Here is a 15509-nt window from a genome sequence, read left to right on the forward strand (position 1 = left end):
GTGATCAGCTGATCCCTTACGGTCATACCTCTAGGGTAACACTCTTAATTGATTAATTAATTAATTGTATGTTGATACAAGTTAATTAATTCCTTAAATTGAACAAATTTTATTTATAAGAGAAAGTTTTATATCTTATTGTAGTTTGATTAAATAAGATTCAATTGAATAATTAATTTGTTATATTACTAAAATTGGTTAATGTTTCTGAAACATTTGAGATAAGAGTAATTAATTAAATTATAATTACAAGATGTTGTAGATTATATTAACTAGACTTAATGTGACCCATTTTTATATACATGTAATTGTGAATTACTTATTAATTTGCTGAATGTAATTTATTTAATATATAATGATATTTATTTAGTTAAATATGCATTTATATTACTAATGACATGTTACATGTCACATGTCACAACATATTACAAATGACAAATTATAAAGATAAAATGGAGGTCCATTTTATGTTCAAAACCGGTTGGACAAGGGTTAGTGGGTGATGATTTTTGTCATTAGTTTAATGCATGCATATGGACATAATGATGACAAATAAAGCATGCTTAAACTAGACCTAAACCTAGCCTTTCTTGTGAAGATAAAAAGCAAATTGAGAAGAACAATTTTGGTTCCCAATAAGAGCCAAAACCGGCACACTCTTCTCTTTAGGAGAACTTTTGGTTCTCATTTTTCTAGTGGAGAAACTTATGCTTATATCTTATAATTTATCATTCTCTCTCACATAAAATTGTTTTATGCATAATTTGTTCCATAATCTAATATATTCAAGTTACTAGAAGTAGTAATAAATAATAATAATTAGATTAAATTTTAAGAACACAAATACTACTTTCTAGTAACAAAATTAGTACTTATATTACGATTGATTATCTTGGTACAATCCTTGAGGAGTAGATTCTACTATTGAATCTAAGGGTTTTGTTGGAGCACTTGGTTTTTCTTAAGAAGACTAATTGGTAGGAGACCGATTACTATAAACCATTCGGCCCTTATTGTAAGTTGATCAATTTTCTTCTTACTTTGCTTTTTAATGTTATGCATGCATAAGATCTAATTAGTTTTATGACTAAACTAAAATATAATGTTATTAGAAGTGTCTAATAAGAGGTATATAAACCTTACATATTCTTATCATGAGTTTCGATAATGTGATCGCACCATTGTTGAGGACACATACTCCAACAATCTCCCACTTGTCCGAGACAAGTGCGCGTCACCAATTCTCTTGTCCTATTACAATCTCCCACTCAATGCAAGGTGTCTTGTAGGTCGTACTTGCATTTGATCATATCTTAAGTGGATTCCTCGATCTGGAGAGTAACTGTCTGACCGGAATTATCTACTGTAGATACCTTCCGAGCGTGGCCACGCATTTTCAATTCACTTCTCTTCGAGTGACCTTGAGATTTAAAATAACCCTGACAAGGGGTGGACAATTCCTATCGCACTATTCCCTTTGATTAGCCACAGCTCATCATGACCCAAGAGATGCCCATTTGACCTCATTTACGAAAGTCGTAGAGCATAACTTAAAGTCACTCAGAATCTGTGCCAACTTGGGCGAATAGTCTTTAGTCAAAGAATTGACTCAAAATAATACTATAGTAGCTCTCGCCACGACCAGGCTATATGAATTACCAAAACTCTATAAGCGGTCACTGCTCGATAGAGTGTCCCATACAGTCTGCCTATGTGATCGACTAGTCATTACTTATGACCCTATGGCACTTGAACTTGCCATCAATCACATCACACTCTAGTCACTTGGAGACGTCACCTCATATAAGTGACTAGAGGCCAATACTATGTTTATCTAGTTCACTTAAATAGGGTTGAATATTGTCTCGACAACCTATTTGGAAAACAAAGCATTATTTGAAAAGAGTTTTGAATAAAACTCAAACAATGAGTGCATTATCACATATGTAAAATTGATACCACATCAATTACTACATCATTTATAATCCATACTTAATATTGTATATAACTATACATCTCAACTCAATTGAAAAGGCATGACTTATCATGCTTAGCCTATGTAAAGGCCTTGGTTAGCAAGTTTTAGCAACACCTTGCACTTTCCTAACCTTACTATATACTTTTTCCCTTTGTTATGTATAATCTTTATTATAAAACCCTTGAGTACGTGTCTAGATCCAATATAGACATAGACTCTCTTGCCTTAGGATAACTCCCACTGTCCTCACAATGAGTAGGGATATGACCTTCGGTTATTGGAATGAACTACCATAGTTCCTCCAATTCACAAAACCGAATCCTAATATCATCCCTTCCTTCTTGCATATCTTATTATTGCAAGTGTATTCAATTTCCGTTGTATATATCTCATTGTTCAATTGCCTAGGACGTTTCTAGTAGATATCCTCCTTTAAAAATATAGCCAAGATGGTTCTCCAATCATCCTTATATGTTTAGAATATGGTTTTTGTGTAACTCCTTGCACATAAAACCATCTCATTTCAAAATTCTTAGCTTCATATCCTTAGTACTTCCTGAGTACTAACTGATGAACTATGTGGCTATATAGAGACTTCTCTCAAAGATTCGATTTGTAACATCTCGTCATACACCAAGTATACGAGGTTTAAGAATAGTGATGCATCTTAGCGTAATGAATTAATCCCGCAGCGAAAGCATGTGGATTCAATTTCTACATGTTCAATACTTTTGAACTTGTCTAGACTCTTATTACTATAAGAATATTCATTTAACGCTAATATCCTCTTAGAACTATCTTTCTAGGTCTGGATACCTTAGAAATATATTATTCCTCTCCTAAGTCTTTCATCATTCACAATGATCAATATGTCATTCACATATAAGACTAATAATACCGCCGCACTCCCACTAAAAGTCATGTATAAACAAAACTAGTCGACAACTCGAGAAAAAGTTTATTACATGACTGAAACATACCATTCAACTCCTTGACATTTACTTAAGATTTCTTCTTTAGTTCGTATCCTTAGGATAGTTGCGATTTACAAAACTCATGCAAGATGATTTTAAAATCCAACTATATCAAATTATATCCGAATACAATGAAGCGTTATTGTTGCGTGCAAAACCTTTGCTACCAACTAACCAAGCTAAATAAACATTTTCATGTTTATGCTAATTCCGGACTCTTGTGGAGTGAGACTAGATAAAGCATCTTAATAAGTTACAGGTTTGTTACTTTCAAAAATAACATGACTCCTGTCCACTTTCGGTTTCGAAGAAATAATTACTGATTTTGACCAAGAAGGAACATCTTCCTACGTCTTATTCTCAGTTTGGGGCTTTTGAACATTTTCTCCCACTCTGTCTATAAGAAATAAACATCTTTTCTTTAATAGACATCATCACGAGCCACAAACCCTTTGTTCTCGTGATCATGTAGGAAGAGAGACCACATGTTTACTATCGAAACAAGCTACAACTTAGGTACCATGCCTAATCATATCATATATGAATTGTACTTGATTTCTTTAACTATGTTTTGTTTTAGTGGGAAAAATAAATACTAGACAAATTGTGATAGAAACTACTTCCAGCTTTATAGTAAAGATTCAATCATATCGTATAAGATTCTTTGTATCCTTATAACATACCTTATCTTCATAGGGTGTGATTATGATAGTGATCTTGTGATACCATATCACACTCTATTTGGTGTAAATCAAAGGCTTCACTTTATTGTTCCCAATTTTAACAAAGTACTAATACTTTGGTTTTATAATCTGTAGGTTTTGATACCTTTTAAACATTCATTGAACATATTCAAATAATTTATCTTCTTACTCATTAAGTAGATACCAAGTATCTACCTAGTTCGTCGGTAAAAGAGAAGAAGTAATAATGACCTTCTTAGATTGAAAATATATTCGACCATACACATTGAAGTGTAATTTGGTAAATAACTTATTCTATTCGCTATACTTTTCAAGAAAATTCACGAAAACATCTTGCTTTGAATACAAGATTCGCACATTTCATGAGATTCACAATCAAATGGTGTGGGATACTAGTCAAAAATAGTTTCTAAATGCAATTTTCAATCAAGAATTGAGAAATGATTGGGGTCACCAACTTGAGTCTTGTATTGAGGTGACTCATATTTGAGCACATTTAGTACCCGAATTAACCTCGTTCCTATGCTTTATAGCACTTATTTGGGTCATTTACTATCTTTAGTTTCCCGTTTTGCATATTCTTTGAGGTTTTGTCCCCTTTGGTTCGAAAGGAGTGCTAACCTTGCATTTATATGGCGAAATGGAGCTAAATTGATCGGATCTAATGACCAAGCATCAAAGAGAAGACATTACTAGAAGGCCTATGAAGATAATAAAGTGAAATGGGCAATGATGAAAGGATCCTTGCATCCTCAATGCGATCCTTGCGGATTGTTAAGGAGCAAAAAGAAGAGAAGCTGTCTGTCCCAGGATCCGAGCGGATTGTCCACAATCCGGGCATCTCCCAACACCACAATCTGGGCATCTCCCAACACCACAATCTGGGCATCTTGTGCCCAGGACGAAGGTCCCACAACAGCTAAAGCCGAGCGTCTCAGACGTGATCCGCTCGGATCACAAGTCTGTACCAACCGTGCCTCAGCACGGGACAAGCATCTTAACACGGGACTAGCAACACGGATATGCTCATTTCCTTCGAGAGGAGCATTTCCTCAACTTTTCTTAGGGTCTTAATAGTTATTTAAGCCATTAGTAACCCTAATACTTGTACCTAATCTTTAGTATAAATACCCCTTTGTATTACCTAGATTAGCATCATCTCTTAATCACCTCTTTAGGCTCTCTTAATCAAGTTGTAATCATCCTTTAATCTAGTAGTAATCTTGTAATCAACTCTTAATCAAGTTTTAATACAATTCTCAATATTAATCTTTCCCTTAATTTCTCTATTGTTCTTCATTTATTTTGGGTAATTAGAAGATTATTTGGGTTTATTTGGAGGATTGACAACCTTCCATCAATCATCAAGTACTTCTATTATTCTTAGCTTTATTATTTGGAATCTCCATAGGTATAATTCTCTTAACCCTTGTTTTAATTATTGTTAATTACTTTCATTTATTCATCATGTTTAGCCTTGTTAGTTTGATTGACAATCTTATTAGCATGTTGAATTTGGTAATGAGTGAGTAGTCTCCTAGCTAGGGTTGATGGGGAATTAGGGGAAACCAACATGAGGAATGATTCATGTTTAATCTAATATGTTTTCATAATTAAATTGCTTGCTTGTTGCGATTTCAACTTATGCACATGTTATGTTTGATGAAATGCGAGCCTATGAATCCTTGCATTTTTTACCCATCACCTATCTTTTCAATGAGGCTTGTAAGCTTATACACCAACTCGAGCCTTATTAGACCATGCATATAGTTGAATAGGAAGGATTAAGTTGACTTGTAGGTGTTGTACAATCTAATCGATTCGGCTCCGGGACCCAAACCTTCTTAGGTATTGTAAGCTTATACACCAACTCGATCCCAACACAACAATAATTGCTTGCTATATATAATTGAGAACATGTTTGTATGATCAACTCCCATGAATCCCCTATGAACCCATGACACCCTAGTGCTTTTAATCAATTGTTTATATCTCTGTTTAATCATCTTGCTTGTTTTTACTACTTTACTTTTATATTATTGATCTCCTATCACAACCCAAATTGTGACACCCTAAGACACGACCATTTGCAATTGAAAATCCTACATCAATACCCGTCCCTTGGGATCCGACCTTTAATTGCCTCTTTTCTAAGAGTAGTTTGTGAAGTTATAAATATTGTTTTGGTTGGTAGCTTTTGACGACAAGTTTGAATACCGAATACCAAAAAATGGCGCCGTTGCCGGGGACGGTGTTAACTTGATTTGATTTTAATTAATTGTTTTTAGTTGTGTCTTTCTTCACCTTGGGGAAGTCAATCTCCTCAAGGTTGTTCTAATTGTTTCGAGTTATTTGATATTTTGCATGACTAGAAGATCACAAGGTAATCCATTACCTATTGACCTTGAAATTGAAAGAACCTTAACCAATAATAGAGGACTTGCTAGAGGTACTTTGAGAGGTATTGGAGAGATTGTGGACATTCAACCAAATAACATTGAGTTTACGAACCCTTTTGCAAGAGAAGGAGAGGACAACCCAATACAAAACCCACCACAAAATCGACCCACAATACCTAAATTTTCATCACATTCCGTACCAACCGAGGAGAACCTACCAGATGGTACTCCTGCACCACAACATTTAACCGGTAATTTCATTGCTAAATCAGCATTCATACAATTAGTTGAGAGAAGTCAATTTGGAGGGATGCCTAGTGAAGACCCTCATTCACATGTGGATACTTTTTGTGACTATTGTGATGCGATTTCTCAAACCGGGGTTACTCAAGACCAAATCCGATGGGTCTTATTTCCTTTTTATTTGATTGGTACCGCAAAACAATGGTTAAAGAGCCTAGACAAGGATACTCTTGGTATTGATTCATGGAAGAAGTTGGCACTTGCTTTCTACAAGAAATTCTATCCTCCGGAGAAGACCAATGTGTTGAGAGCCCAAATCACCGGGTTCAAGCAAAGGGATGAGGAATCATTATATGAAGCATGGGAGAGATTTAAGGACACTTGTCGTTCTTGTCCACACCATGGACTTAGCGAGTGGTTCCTTGTACAACAATTTTGGAACGGTCTATATGAAGATTCCCGCAATATCCTCAACATAGGATCCAATTGTATGTTTACTGAAGTTGATGACAATCAAACATGGGGCAAAATTGAAGAAATGGCAGTTCATAATTCGCAATATAGTAGGCCTCGGAAGGCTACTAGAGGAGGAAAACATGAGGTAGATTCCATCACACAATTGGGTGCTCAACTAAGTGCTCATATTGACACCATCAATTTGAAGTTTGAGAAGGCCATGGCTAAATTTGAAGAGGCCTCCAAATCACCCAAACAACTTGTTAATGCTATGGTGGCATCATCCTCAATTCCAAGTGGAGTATGTGGGAGTTATGGAACTTTGGGACATGACCAAAGTGAATGTAGGGGAACAAGTGAATGCTTTCCAAGCATACAAGAGTGGCACCTCTTATTCAAACTATTACAATGAGAATTCCAAATTCCATCCCAATATTTCATACAAAAGCCAAAATGTTCAAAACCCTCAACCAACATACACCCCACCTCCAATGAGAAATCAAGCTCAAAGACCCTTTTATAACCAAAGCCAAAGTTATCAAAACCAACCTACTTACAATCAACCAAATGACCAAGGCTTTGATGTTCAAAAAGCGGTCCTCTAAATGCAAAAGAATAAACAAGAATTTTTCACCCAAATGCAAAAAGATAGCCAAGCCAAAGACATCACCATCAACAACATACTAGCCCACACCAAGATGTTGGAAACCGAAATGTCTCAATTAGAATCTTCTAGCTCTCAAAGACAAAAGGGGCAATTACCACCTCAAAGTAAACCCCCAAGACATGAGTAAGTGAGTAACATTCATTTGAGAAGTGGTATAAGATATGAAGGGCCGAAGAGGCCCATTGATGAAGACATTGAGGATGCTAGTGACAAGAAAAGAGTTGAGAACTCTAAGGAAGAAGAACCCACCATCCAAGAAGTTTCAAAGGAGAGAAATGAAGAGAAGGCTAAGGAAAAAGAGCCTATTGTGATTAGACTTTCATTTCCAAGTTGTCAAGCTAAGCTTAAGTTTGATGAACAACTTGGAAAGTTCATGGAGATTGTGAAGAACTTAGAAGTCTCAATCCTATTCACGGAATTGATAATTCATGTTCCGGCCTATGCAAAGTACATGAAAGACATTCTTACAAAGAAGAAATCCAACCGGAAGCAAGAGACTATTGCATTCACTAAGGTGAGTAGTGCTATTCTACAAGGAAGTTCACCTCCAAAACTCAAAGATCCGGGAAGCTTCTCTATTCCATGCACCATTGGCGCCACCACAATCAACAAAGCTTTATGTGACCATGGAGCAAGTGTAAGTGTCATGCCATACTCAGTGTGCAAAAGGCTAGGAATAGGAGAACTCAAGTGCACCAATATTACGATTCAAATGGCGGATCGATCAACAAAGACACCTTTAGGGATATGGGAGGATGTGCCCGTAAGAATTGGAAAATTCTTCATCCCAGTGGACTTTGTTATTGTTGACATAGAGGAAGATTCCAACATTACTATCATTTTAGGAAGACCATTCTTACACACCGCGGGAGCGGTAATTGATGTGAAGCATGGTGAGCTCACACTTGAAGTGGGGGATGAGACAATCACTTTTAATCTTGACAAGACAATGAGAGCTTCCCAACTACACGAGCCATGTTTCATGATCGATCATTATAGCCGAGAAAGTGATAGGAAGAAGTTGGCATCTCAAAGCAAAGATCAAGCTATGGGTAAAGAACCACCTCCCATATGGGAGAAGAAAGTGGATAATCCTCAAGATGCTCCATCCAAAGAGCAAGGAAATTTTCATAACAATGAGAGCTTGGATAGCTCACCACCAATCATGACAAGTAAGGAAGAAGGCCTCATTGGCCATGACAACAAGAAAGAGGAGTTGCTCTTATTAACTCATGACATCATTGGGAAGCAAGCTAGTGAAGTATGTGGTCTATGGGATGACGAATTTGAAGGATTAGTCAACCCCTACATTGGCAATGCTATGACCTTAGACCAAGGCTTTGTCGATCCTTGTCATCACCTTGACATGGGTCACCACCATGAAGAACACAATGTGTAAAGCTCTATTGAAGATCTTTATAATGAAAATGAACAAGCCTTCGACTACTTCTACAAGGTGTTGAGCAACATCAACACCTTGGCTATGCCCCCTTAACATCTCATACAAGAATGAGAGTTTGGTGGAGTCCTCCCTAAACCACCATTTGTAAATATTCTAACCCCTTAACTTGCATTTTACTTCATGTATTGCATTCTTGTCAATTTTGAGTTACATTCTTATGTTTTGATCAAGATTATCATTATGAGAGAAAGTGAGGGAGGTATTTTAATGTTTCTTGATGTTTAGTGTTTGAATTAGTGTGGGGATAGCAATTGCCTAGGCTATCCGGCCCTTTGTAGTGCACCCAGAATTAAGACCAAAGGAATGAAGAAGAAATGATACGAGAAATGAGGAATCCCCGTGGGTGGAACTGAATCCGTGGGTACAGGAGAAGATCCGAGTGTCCCAGAGGGAACTCGCTCGTCTTGGGCATAATCCGAGCGTCCTGGGACCTAGTCGCTTGTCTTGGGAGACCTGGGAATTGAAGAATCCATACTAACTATGAATCCGAGCGTCCCCAGGTAAAGACGCCTGTCTCAGTCTGAAGATGCTCGTCTCAGTAGAAATATGCGCGCCTTGACTGTTTCAAAAATTGAAGTTTCACACTGTCTTAAAATCTGAGCGTCTTCAAGAAAATCCGCTCGTCTTCTGCTGAAAGGCGCTCGTCTCCTAAAGAATCCGCGCGTCTCAGCACGGACTAGAAATTCCTGAGCATGCTGTTTAACAATCCGAGCATCTCTTGAGGAATCCGCTCATCTCCTGCTGCTGAAGCCAAAACACGGGAATTAAAACCCCTCTTCCCCAATTCATTTCATTCTTTCAAACACAAACACACATTCAAAACCCTCAAAACCCTCAATCCCCTCATCCATAAAACATAATTTCGTCAATCAAATTCACCCAAATGAAATCCAAACTTCCTCTAAACATAATCAAATTACTCCTCCATCAACAAAAAGTCAACAAAACATCAAAATCCTCAAAAATTGAATCGATTTTCTAGGGTTTCAAGGCAAAATTCGAAAACCCCAAATCGATTAGGTATTCATTGATGCTTGAGGATACTAGAAGCATTCAAGCAAAACTTTGGTTCTTGATACATTCTTAACAAGGAGAAGAACAATGTCAAGGACTAATGGTGGAAACAAGGCACCCACAAAATGAAATCTTTCAAAGAGGCAACAAGCTCTTCAAGCCTCAAAGGCTATGGTGGTACAACAAGCAAGAGTGGAAATTTAATGGGTTCCTACTCCTATGGTGGAAGCTACTACTCCTATTCCGGTTATTGAGCAATTACAAGAATATCCGAAGGTAACTTTCACAACAGATTATCATAGGAAAGCTTTTATATCTCTTGCTAAGAAAACAATTTCGCCCAGCAAGTTTATTTGTTAAGATGCTTTAGCCAAATTGGGTGTTCTAGAGAGGACCAAGAACTTTTTCGAGTCTATGAAATTGCTTACCATCTTTGAGATGCAAGAATTGACTTACCCCTCCCTTAATATGAAGTTTATAAGCTCATTGAAGGTAACTAATGTCTTGAACTTGAAAAGTGTTGAATTCCGCCTAGAAAATAAGGATAGAAAGATGACTTTGGAAGAGTTTGGAAAAGTGTTTGGTCTTGAAGAGCATTCCCATTATGATAAGAAACCCTTGAAATATGATCCCACACCATTATAGAATGCAATCACCGGAAGAAAATTTGAGTCTTACCATGAGTGTCGTGCCCTTTATGTCCACCATCCGGGTATAAGAGTATGGCATAAGGTTGTTGGTAACACTTTGATCGCAAGAAAGGGTACTAATCACTTTACCGAACTCGACTTTGTCTACTTGGAATCAACCATGAATGTCAATAAGAAGTTCACCAAAGAATACAACATCCTTCAACTCCTAATCGAACGGTGGCTTACAATTGACCATGGTAAAGAAGGAGCGGCTTTTATCGTTAATGGAGGCTTGGTTACATGGTTAGAAAAACACTTCAACCCGGAGTTTAACAAGGAAAAGACTTACAAACCGGTTAGAGGTGGCAACCTTATTGATCTAGCCACTATGATTAACAAGTTTCATTGGGTCAAGAATGATAATCTTGACAACAAATTTGAGTGGCTCACCAAAGATGCTAAGTCCTTCATTCTACCAAACAAGATTTGCCGACTCAATGTCCGAAGCCCGAATTATCTTCTTCCACTCTCCGATGAAGCCGAGTTGATTATGCAATAACATAGGAAAACTATTGCCGAGCCCTTCTCCTCCTCCATTGTGACTCCACCCTATCCGTTTACCTACCAAGAATTCCGATCCAAAGATGTTGAGGTGGGTAACGATTACTTGACCCAATTGATGCAACATATGCATAGGGAAGCTTATGAGGACCGGGTCGATGCTTACCAGGCCCAATATCCGCCCTCCTACACTTAGCTAGGCAAGGACTCTTTGATCCATCATGTCCTTTTCTTAGTTGGGCGGATAGGGAAGTGTTCTTTCCTAATGCTCCTAGAGATGATAGCATGGATAGTGAGATTACCAAAGGGAAGGAGATTGTTATTGAGAATGGGGAAGAAGAAGAAGAGGAAGAAGAAATAGAAAGCTCAAATGATGAAGATGATGGTGAAACCTCCGGGTCCATGGAGGTAGATGACGATAATGATAGTGAGGATGTTGATGATGACGATGGAAGTGAAGAGATGTCTCCATGAGCGACAATTGAGGATTAGCAAGCTTTTTGGAGGATGCCACATATCTATTGTGAGTCTCCTACAATTCTTTTAGCTTTGTTCATTTCTCTTGTTTTCAATTACTTTAATCTTGATCCTTGGTTTTGAGTATTACCAACACATAGAGGACTCTCACCTCGGTCTCATTGAGGTGTCAAATGCCACAAGAAATTGGGGGGAATAACAACAACAAAAGCAAACTCCCACATGAAGCTCAAAAATCTATTGATCCCTTTTCCATCGAATCCACTTTTGTGCATGGTAGAGAGGGGACGACCCTTCTTCTTGTCTAGGCAAGGAGGGGAATTCTGCGATCCTCCAGTGTTTCTAACGCCATAAGGAGTATACTCTTTACGAAAGCATTTAACGATTGAGGATAAAGGTACCCTAGCTTGACACAACTTGGAGGTGATTTATTGGTATCCTTCTAGGCTTAGTAGTTTGAAGAAACCATATCTATGATGAAGTGTGTACCCTTAGATTGCTTCCCTTGTAGACAATTTCTGCCACTTAGATGAGGAAAGTGGATATTCTTTTGTAGATGCATCCATTACTTGTTTAGTGTGCTTAATGATTGGATGTATTGCTATTTTGGCAAGACCCACCTTGCCTTGCAAGAAGGCATCCTACCTCATGGTCGTCTTGTTGTGAGTTGAAGGGGCGGAGTGAGACCCGCTAATTGTCTCATATCGGCTGTATTAGTAGGTTAGTTTAAATAAAGGTCCTAGTTTTAGTCACCTCTTTACTCGGGACGAGCAAAGGTTTGATGTGACTCATATTTGAGAACATTTAGTCCCCGAATTAACCTCGTTCCTATGTTTTATAGCACTTATTTGGGTCATTTACTATCTTTAGTTTCCTGTTTTGCATATTCTTTGAGGTTTTGTCCCCTTTGGTAGGAAAGGAGTGATAACCTTGCATTTACATGGCGAAATGAAGCTAAATTGATCGGATCTAATGACCAAGCATCAAAGAGAAAACATTACTAGAAGGCCTATGAAGATAATAAACTGAAATGGGCAATGATGAAAGGATCCTTGCATCCTCAACACGATCCTTGCGGATTGTTAAGGAGCAAAAAGAAGAGAAGCCGTCTGTCCCAGGATCCAAGCGGATTGTCCACAATCAGGGCGTCTTGTTCCCAGGACGAGCGTCCCACAACAGCTCAAGTCGAGCCTCTCAGCCGTGATCCGCTCGGATCACAAGTCAGTACCAACCGTGCCTCAGCACGGGACGAGCGTCTTAACACGGGACTAGCAACACGGATATGCTCATTTCCTTCGAGAGGAGCATTTCCTAAACTTTTCTTAGGGTCTTAATAGTCATTTAAGCTCTTAGTAACCCTAATCCTTGTACCTAATCTTTAGTATAAATACCCCTTTGTACTACCTAGATTAGCATCATCTCTTAATCACCTCTTTAGGCTCTCTAAATCAAGTTGTAATCATCCTTTAATCTAGTAGTAATCTTGTAATCAACTCTTAATCAAGTTTTAATACAATTCTCAATATTAATCTTTCCCTTAATTTCTCTATTGTTCTTCATTTATTTTGGGTAATTAGAAGATTATTTGGGTTTATTTGGAGGATTGACAACCTTCCATCAATCATCAAGTACTTCTATTATTCTTAGCTTTATTATTTGGAATCTCCATAGGTATAATTCTCTTAACCCTTGTTTTAATTATTGTTAATTACTTTCATTTGTTCATCATGTTTAGCCTTGTTAGTTTGATTGACAATCTTATTAGCATGTTGAATTTGGTAATGAGTGAGTAGTCTCCTAGCTAGGGTTAATGGGGAATTAGGGGAAACCAACATGGGGAATGATTCATGCTTAATCTAATATGTTTTCATAACTAAATTGCTTGCTTGTTGTGATTTCAACTTATGCACATCTTATGTTTAATGAAATGCGAGCCTATGAATCCTTGAATTTTTTACCCATCACCTACCTTTTCAATGAGGTTTGTAAGCCTATACACTAACTCGAGCCTTATTCGACCATGCATATAGTTGAATAGGAAGGATTAAGTCGACTTGTAGGTGTTGTACAATCTAATCGATTCGGCTCGTGGACCCAAACCTTCATAGGGATTGTAAGCTTATACACCAACTTGATCCCATCACAACAATAATTGCTTACTATATATAATTGAGAACATGTTTGTATGATCATTTCCCATGAATCCTCTATGAACACATGACACCCTAGTGCTTTTAATCAATTGTTTACATCTCTTTTTAATCATCTTGTTTGTTTTTACTACTTTACTTTTATATTGTTGATCTCCTATATCAACCCAAATTGTGACACCCTAAGACACGACCATTTGCAATTGAAAATCCTACCAATACCCGTCCCTTGGGATCCGACCTTTACTTGCCTCTTTGCTAAGAGTAGTTTGTGAAGTTATAAATATTGTTTTGGTTGGTAGCTTTTGACGACGAATTTGATTACCGAATACCATGTATATATGACATTTATTTTTAGTTTGAATATAATTGCCTTGACTGTATGGTCTCACCATAAACTTAATCGTGGTATAAAAGGGCACAACGCTTGTTTTAATTGCACAATAGTGAAACCCTTTGCGTTTTTCTACAAAAACAGAAATATATTCTTATTTAGAGTTGGTGTATATCATAACAATTATTGAGATACATTTCTAAATACGAAACTAAAATAAGTACACTACAAGATTCATTTATTCATAGATGAAATGGCAACTACCCTAGTTCCATTGATGCAAATTTCTGAACTTATTCTTGCTAGTCATCGTACGATTATTCAATGTTATTATTCTAAGGATTTACAAAACTCTTCGATTGTGTTATGAACACATCCTCCTTTAAATACCCATTTAGAAAGGTGGTTTTGACATCCTTTTATCACATTTCATAATCATGAAATGTGGTAATTTCTAACATGATTCACAAATTTGTATCAAATACTCATGATGTGATTATTGGCAAGAATGCAATGTTAATGTTATAGATATTCAGGAAGGAATATGTTGAAGTCACACAACCAACTTCCTAGATCTTTACTTATTTGGGGCTTGTCTCTATTTTAGTGTCTAACACCTTCTCTTTCGAGCCTAGTTCTATCCTTAACAATTAAGATAGGTACTTACTTCTTATTTCTCCTACACACTTCAAGAATTTCTACTTGAAGACTTATCTTCATATAAATTCCTAGTTAATCCTTCACAAGGATGAACTTTTATTGTGGTATTTCGTCAATCATAATTTCTAACAAATTAATTTACCAATTTAACATTGTCATGTTCTTAATAACTTAAGTGTTTAATGACAAGTGTTTAGTTTGAGCAATAAGACTTTTGAACCGTGGATGTATAGATGATATTATCAAAACATATTTTGACTAATTATTACTTCTATTCACACATCTTCACAAGAAATCATACATAGGCATGTTAGGAATTTTAAGATGCCAATCTTATATGACATAGGACAACTCCTATGGAGTTCTATGGAAAAGAACGATTCCTATGGAACTAGTCCATGCCCTATTTAAACGGTTCATATGAGGATTTAGAAAGAGATTATATTTGTCGTTAGTAATATTGGTTTAGCGGAGACTTGTGTTACAATCGAATTGATATCGTATATTAATAGAAGAAATGATAAAGAACAACATAAAACAACAAAATAGTGGGAAAAGAAACATTCATCGTTAATCTATGAAAACATTTTAACATGTTTTATCATTTATATAATGACCTCCACCCAATTATATAAATGATTCCGAGATTCAAATCCATATTAACTCGGGCACGGGAAACCGATACATCCCTCACTAATATAACTCGGTGGGTTAACTCTTTAACCGATTCTACAATTAGAACTCTCGGTCGATGAAATTATGTTAAGTTCATCTCTAGCCTCGGAACATAAGACTAGT

The 15509-nt window shown here is 36.9% G+C and overlaps 1 pseudogene; it reads right to left on the reverse strand.

The window, feature by feature from the left end:
• Positions 1 to 6607: 6607 nt before the first annotated feature.
• LOC141636191 (small nucleolar RNA R71) lies at positions 6608 to 6706 on the reverse strand (annotated as a pseudogene).
• Positions 6707 to 15509: the final 8803 nt, after the last annotated feature.

The sequence above is a fragment of the Silene latifolia genome, chromosome Y, assembly GCF_048544455.1.
Source record: "Silene latifolia isolate original U9 population chromosome Y, ASM4854445v1, whole genome shotgun sequence".
Classification (NCBI taxonomy): Eukaryota; Viridiplantae; Streptophyta; class Magnoliopsida; order Caryophyllales; family Caryophyllaceae; genus Silene; species Silene latifolia.